Below are 8,013 nucleotides of genomic sequence, written 5' to 3'. Positions count from 1 at the left end.
TGAACTGAATTTAGAAAATTGTGGAATAAATTAATGTAGTTCATGTATAAATTTTTCCACGACACTCTTTCCTTTATGTGTCTGCATCAAAGACTTGACTAGTGAGAGTTATTTATATTATGATCTGAAGTCCTGAAGAAGGTACAAGCTGACAGATTCAATAGTCTCAAAGGCCTAGAAACAAAACATATTGATGTAGGAGACAGATGGGCTTCAGTTTAGATGTTTACAGCTGGTCTCCTGTTCACATTTCATGGGGTGCAAAGTGGGCTTCAGGCTGAATACTTATAACTGTTGGCATTTTCTGAGACAGTGGATAGGTGGGCTCCAGTTAAGGCCTTTACAGCTTGCTGTTTGCTCTGGAAAGTGAAAGTAACAACATAACAGGGTAAATAGCCAGTGTTTGTCTCTTGTAAGCATCTTAAGATAATAGTCATGGCAATAGTCAAATAGTCAAAGTGAGGACAAAGAGGGGCAAAACCTTGATTGAGTAAAAGATTAAGGGACCTCTCTCCTCCTCTTTTTGAGACAAGGGAGACATTACACATGTGCAGGAAGGCTTCATCTGGGTCAAAAGCCAAGTGGTAATGGCAGGCTATAATGAGTCTTATTCTTCCCAGAAGCCTTCACTCTGAGATCCTTCTTGACGGGGGTGGGGGGGCGGGGTGGGGTGCTTGCTCATCCAGGGGAGTGCCACAGGGTAGGTCAAGTGTGGAAAAAGAAACCAGATAATTGGCTAAAGGTCGATAAAGCCTGAAAGAACCGACCTATATAAATGACTTAACCACCTCCTTACCACACTCTCCCTCACTCGGAGGGACGCCTGCATGCTCTCTCTGAGGTATGTCTCAGCCTCACTTCTGTCTTAACAAGCAGTTTCTCTATGTACCCTCCCACTTCTTGTTGTGTTGCTGCTGCTGCTGCTGCTTCTGCTAAGTTGCTTCAGTCGTGTCCGACTCTATGAGACCCCATAGATGGCAGCCCAACAGGCTCATCTCTAATAATAAATTTTGTATCTTCATTTACAGTTTCTGCCTCCATGATAAAGGAATTTTTCACTGGCGGCAGAGATACAGGAAAAAACAGCTTCTAGCCTCTAGCCCTAGCTGGTTTGGTGGCTAAGATTCCTGGTTTCCATTCAGGCTGTGTGTATGTGTCTTAGTCACTTAGTCATGTCCAACTCTTGGCGACCCCTGGCTCTTCTGTCCATGGAATTCTGCATGCAAGAATACTGTAGTGGGTTGCCATGCCCTTTTCCAGGGATCTTCCAAACCCAGGGATCAAACACCAGTATCCTGCATTGAAAGTGGATACTTTACCATCTGAGCCACCCCAGCCAGTCTCCCCAGGTTCAAATCTTGGGCAGGGAATTAAGATTACTCATCATCCCACTGCTCACAGCTGCCTTATCGAGATCAATACAAAAGGATATTCAGGTTTCCACCACTGATTTTATAAACTTCACAGAGTTTGTCAGAGTCAATCTCAATCAGAGGAGCTCAGGGAGACTGCCCATGGGAGTGCCTCATTTTGACAATGCTCTGATGTGTCCAGTACTTACACGACAACCTGGTTTGTTTTGTGTTTTGAAGTACAATGCAACTTCATCACTTAATTAAAATCTTACAAGTATTCCTTTTTCTACAAGTTTAGTGTATGTATGTATAAAGATCCACAAGATAAGTGCACCACTGTATAGAGAGTGATATGTATTGTTGTACTTTCATAACAATCAGTGGTAAACTCAGATATCACACATATAGAATGTAAAATCCAGTCTCAGAAGACTAAGATAGAACTTCCATTTTCTTCATTAGAAAAAATAAAACAACATATGTGAACCTACACTGAGGTTTGGAATTAAGCCTGGTCAAGCTTGACCTAGATCAACTGAACCCCAGCTGACTCAAAGAGACATGAGCAAGGATTCTTAATGCTTATTGTATAGTCCTTGAGTTTGAAATGGCTTTTTTATCTGACTTATCCAAGAATAGTGTGATCAAACTGTGGAAGTAGGGGTTCTGAGGCATATTACTGAATTAATTTAAAAAAATCAATGATTATATTTAGAGTTAGCTAATTGAAAGGAGTAGTATAAAAGGCTAACTAGAGAGAATGGGGAGGAGATTGGTTATATAAACACAGGACAAGTTCTAAATACCTAAGTCTGCAGCAAGTCTCCCTCCCTCTATTTTTCCATGAATAATATGTGGGAAGAGAAGGACATAATGATGATCACACTTGGGTGGATTCATTTTTACCCCTTCTTTGTTGATAAATTGCAGAAGAGAGTTAACAACAGGTAAATCCAAGCCATATTCAAACAGATTCTTAAAGATGTGTTGTCTTCTGGAAAAAAAAACAATAGTGAATTTGTCACAATAAGAAAGTGGCTTAACTAAGCATCAATGGCAAGCTTATGAAAAATAAACGCTTGAATTAGCTGCCCATGCAGCTATAGACATTTCTGTTCTCCTTTACCTTCCTGAATCAGATAATACACCAGAGAGTAGTCACCACCAGATCTACATCAAAAAGAAACCCTGACTTGCTCTGCTACTGTCTTTTTTTCTCCTTTGCTAGATATTCCATTATTATAGATATTCCATTATTATTCTGCCTCCCCTTATGTTCTAAGATTCCTAAATTTTTAAGCAGTACACATGTCAGGAACTTCTTGGAAGAGAAACACTGTTGCTGAAATCTTCAACATATACCTAATTTCTGCATATGTATACTTCATTTTAGAGTGTAGATTCCTGCTGACCAAGGGACAATAATTCTTTAAGAGTACACAATACAATTTCTTAGTGAGGTCAATGGTGAAGAAGATGGAGCACCATAAGATAAGAAGTCTGTGTCTCTCATAGTTGAGAACTTGGTGAACACACCCTCCAAGTCTTAGATGACCCTAGATGCCTAAGAGATGTCTGAGATCAGAATCCTGACCTCAGAATTCTCTTCAAAATTCGTGAAGATTGAAGATTCTTGTCTAAATTAAGGGAACACCTGAATGTGCCAAAAAAAAGACCGTAGTTTATGCCCCAGTTGTCAGCTGGCTATACGTGTTTCTTAGCCTAATCACCTTTATTTCTCCATAGAATGAAAACCTGTCTGAGGGAAAATGAGACAGATTTACCTAGTTTGACTAATGGAAGACACTATCAAAATACATTATTAGCATGATGAGAGCAAGGATTAACAAAATGCATCCCAGGAGCATCCATTTCTTCAGCTATATGCCTTCTTAAGCTCATGACATTTCACAGAATGGGAGATATTCCATGTTGTACATTTACAAAGAACATCAGTTTTATATACTCATGAAGATTGTTTAAATAAAGTGATAAATATGGTCATAGAATTGCATTTATAAAAATGAAAAGAATTGCTCCTTTTCAAGACTTTTAATTACCTACAATAAGGTACTAATTTTTAATTACAATTTAAGTGTAGTGTAAGTAGAATGATTATATCCAATACATTGTTTTAGATGCAGGATTTGTTAATGTAAAAAAATTAAAAATTAAAGTATACAACACTTGTAAAACTTTTGGCATTGCTTTTTTGAAATTATTGCAGTGGAATCTTCAAAAAAAAAAAGAAGAAGAAGAAGAAGTGTTTTAAGAAAGCTCTGTGAGAGATGTCTCACTCAAGATTATCTGTTTCCTGAAAGAGCTCAGAAAAGCCAACCATGCAGTCTTCACAACTTCCCCTGAAAAAAAAGTGCTGAAATGCACTCATCATGTCAGAGAATACAAAGGACAGAATGTTCCAGAATGTCAGATCTGGAAAGGACTCGAAGGGCATGTGATCCACTCCTCTTGTAGGCAGTCTCAGTCAAGTGACAGAGGGAGAGTGGTTGAGGGGGGCTTCACTCTTCAGGGTTGCAGCTTTGAACAACAGCACACGATTGTACTCGTCACAATGTTGTACTTGTCAACATTACCAATCGTGTGGATAAAACTAGATCTGACAAACAGCAGGACAGCCAGAGGCTTCATTTTCCTGCAGACAGTTTATCTCGGCCCCACACTTTCTTCATGGCATTCTCCATGTCTGTGTTTCTCTGGATGTAGATGAGAGGGTTGAACAGGGGGGCAATCATGGTGTAAAACAGGGCAAAAACCTTGTCATTCCTGACAGAATTAGCCGTGGGGACATAGGTGAAGATGAGGGGCAAGAAGAACATGAAGACTACAGTGATGTGTGAACCACAGGTGGAGAGGGCTTTGTGGCGGCCCTGGGATGAGGGAGTCCTCAGGATGGACAGGATGATGATGTAAGAAATCACCAAGGTAAAAGAGGTCAAAATGGACAACAACCCTGTGGTAGTAATGATTGCAATCACCCACAGTCTAGTGTCCATGCAGGCAAAGGGAATATATCACAGAAATAGTGGTCTATTTGATTGGGGCCACAGAAAGGAAGTCCAATAATAATTAATACTTGCATGATTGAATGGCTAAAGGCTCCCATAGCAGAAGCCATTACAAGGACATAGCACACCTGTCTGTTCATGATGACCATGCAGTGAAGAGGTCTGCAGATGGCAGCATAGCAGTCATAGGCCATGGCCACCAAGATGAAGATCTCAGTGGCTCCAAAGAAGTGGGCATAAAACATCTGGGCCATGCAGCTGTTGTAGGAGATGGTCTTCTGCTGGGCTTGCTTGCAGTGATCAATTTGGGTGCCACTGTGGAGGTGAAGCAGACATCCATCAAAGACAAATAGCTGAGGAAAAAGTACATGGGCTGTTCACTGAGGTGGCTGCCCCTGATGGTGAGAAGAATCAGCAGATTCCCTGAGAGAATCGCAATATAGCAAAGTAAAAACATCACAAAGCAGGCAACTTTCACATTCTCATCAGTAAAAAGCTCCAGGAGGATAAATTCTGTGACATTTTCATGTCCCATTGCTTCTGTGGGTTTGATCATTTAGAGGGGCAAGTTAGTATACCTGAAACATGCAACTTTTTCATATTATTTATGTGTTTCAAAAGTCACTCATCTAGTCAATAAATATATATTGATGCTTCCAAATGATACAAACATTATAACTGCTGCTAAGGGTACCACAGTATACAAAATACACACATCTCACCCACACACAAAGTTTATTAGAGAAGACATACAGTGACAATAATAGCAAAAAATAGTCGACTTATTGAGGTGGAGCCAAGGAGAATGCGGAGTCTGCATCTCCCCACCTTAGGGAACCTAGCTGACAGTGGTGGGATGTCAACGCCCAAGCAGATGGAAGGAACCTCTGAATGACCGGAGAATATTAACTCCTGTGAGGTGTCCCAGAGGTCCACATTTCAACACCAAGACCTGGCTCTACCAAACTCTCTGCAAACCCCAGTGCTGGAAAACTTGGGCCAAATAATCAGTAAGACAGGAACACAGTCCCATCCAGAAAAAAAAAAGAAAAAAAAAAAAAAAAAGAGGCAACAAAAAACATGCTGCATGCAAAGGAGCAAGGTAAAAACCTACAAAACCAAATATATGAAGAGAAAATATATTCTTTTTTAATTTGATTTTATTTTTTAACTTTACAATACTGTATTGGTTTTGCCATATATCAACATGAATCAGCAACAGGTATATATGTGTTCCCTATCCTGAACCCTCCTCCCTCCTCCCTCCCCGTACCATCCCTCTGGGTCGTCCCAGTGTACCAGCCCCAAGCAGCCAGTATCGTGCATTGAACCTGGACTGGCGACTTGTTTCATACATGATATTATACATGTTTCAAAGCCATTCTCCCAAATTATCCCACCTTCTCCCTCTCCCACTGAGTTAAAAACTGTTCTATACATCAGTGTCTCTTTTGCTGCCTCGTATACAGGGTTATTATTACCAATAAGGCTCTACTACAAAGAGAGCCTTTCTAAATTCCATATATATGTGTTAGTATACTGTATTGGTGTTTTTCTTTCTGGCTTACTTCACTCTGTATAATAGGCTCCAGTTTCATTCACCTCATTAGAACTGATTCAAATGTATTCTTTTTAATGGCTGAGTAAATATCTATAGTGTATATGTACCACAGCTTTCTTATGCATTCATCTGCTGATGGACATCTAGGTTGCTTCCATGTCTTGGCTATTATAAACAGTGCTGCGATGAACATTGGGGTACACGTGTCTCTTTCAATTCTGGTTTCCTCGGTGTGTATGCTCAGCAGTGGGATTGTTGGATCATAAGGCAGTTCTATTTCCAGTTTTTTAAGGAATCTCCACACTGTTCTCCATAGTGGCTGTACTAGTTTGCATTCCCACAAACAGTGCAAGAGGGTTCCCTTTTCTCCACACCCTCTCCAGCATTTATTGCTTGTAGACTTTTGGATCGCAGCCATTCTGACTGGCATGAAATGGTACCTCATAGTGATTTTGATTTGCATTTCTCTGATAATGAGTGACATTGAGCATCTTTTCATGTGTTTGTTAGCCATCTGTATGTCTTCTTTGGAGAAATGTCTATTTAGTTCTTTGGCCCATGTTTTGATTGGGTCATTTATTTTTCTGGAATTGAGCTGTAGGAGTTGCTTGTATATTTTTGAGATTAGTTGTTTGTCAGTTGCTTCATTTGCTATTATTTTATCCCATTCTGAAGGCTGTCTTTTTGTCTTGCTTATAGTTTCCTTTGTTGTGCAGAAGATTTTAAGTTTAATTAGGTCCCATTTGTTTATTTTTGCTTTTTTTTTTTCTTTTTAATTTTATTTTATTTTTAAACTATACATAATTGTATTAGTTTTGCCAAATATCAAAATGAATCCGCCACAGGCATACATGTGTTCCCCATCCTGAACCCTCCTCCCTCCTCCCTCCCCACACCATCCCTCTGGGTCGTCCCAGTGCACCAGCCCCAAACATCCAGTATCGCGCATCGAACCTGGACTGGCAACTCGTTTCTTACATGATATTCTACATGTTTCAATGTCACTCTCCCAAATCTTCCCACCCTCTCCCTCTCCCACAGAGTCCATAAGACTGTTCTATACATCAGTGTCTCTTTTGCTGTCTCGTACACTGGGTTATTGTTACCATCTTTCTATATTCCATATATATGCGTTAGTATACTGTATTTCTGTTTTTCCTTCTGGCTTACTTCACTCTGTATAATAGGTTCCAGTTTCATCCACCTCATTAGAACTGAGTCAAATGTATTCTTTTTAATGGCTGAGTAATACTCCATTGTGTATATGTACCACAGCTTTCTTATCCATTCATCTGCTGATGGACATCTAGGTTGCTTCCATGTCCTGGCTATTATAAACAGTGCTGCGATGAACATTGGGGTACACGTGTCTCTTTCCCTTCTGGTTTCCTCAGTGTGTATGCCCAGCAGTGGGATTGCTGAATCATAAGGCAGTTCTATTTCCAGTTTTTTAAGGAATCTCCACACTGTTCTCCATAGTGGCTGTACTAGTTTGCATTCCCACCAACAGTGTAAGAGGGTTCCCTTTTCTCCACACCCTCTCCAGCATTTATTATTTGTAGACTTTTGGATCGCAGCCATTCTGACTGGTGTGAAATGGTACCTCATACTGGTCTTGATTTGCATTTCTCTGATAATGAGTGATGTTGAGCATCTTTTCATGTGTTTGTTAGCCATCTGTATGTCTTCTTTGGAGAAATGTCTATTTAGTTCTTTGGCCCATTTTTTGATTGGGTCATTTATTTTTCTGGAGTTGAGCTGTAGGAGTTGCTTGTATATTTTTGAGACTAGTTGTTTGTCGGTTGCTTCATTTGCTATTATTTTCTCCCATTCTGAAGGCTGTCTTTTCACCTTGCTAATAGTTTCCTTTGATGTGCAGAAGCTTTTAAGGTTAATTAGGTCCCATTTGTTTATTTTTGCTTTTATTTCCAATATTCTGGGAGGTGGGTCATGGAGGATCCTGCTGTGATGTATGTCGGAAAGTGTTTTGCCTGTTCTCCTCTAGGAGTTTTATAGTTTCTGGTCTTATGTTTAGATCTTTAATCCATTTTGAGATTATTTGTGTGTATGG

The 8,013-nt window shown here is 40.0% G+C and overlaps 1 pseudogene; it reads right to left on the bottom strand.

Moving 5' to 3' along the window:
- Positions 1 to 4,000: 4,000 nt before the first annotated feature.
- Positions 4,001 to 4,916, bottom strand: LOC113902691 (annotated as a pseudogene).
- Between the last annotated feature and the right edge of the window lie 3,097 nt (positions 4,917 to 8,013).

The sequence above is a fragment of the Bos indicus x Bos taurus genome, chromosome 13, assembly GCF_003369695.1.
Source record: "Bos indicus x Bos taurus breed Angus x Brahman F1 hybrid chromosome 13, Bos_hybrid_MaternalHap_v2.0, whole genome shotgun sequence".
Classification (NCBI taxonomy): domain Eukaryota; kingdom Metazoa; phylum Chordata; class Mammalia; order Artiodactyla; family Bovidae; genus Bos; species Bos indicus x Bos taurus.
The sequence above is the reverse complement of the archived record's forward strand: the minus strand, read 5'-3'. Positions and strand labels throughout refer to the sequence as shown.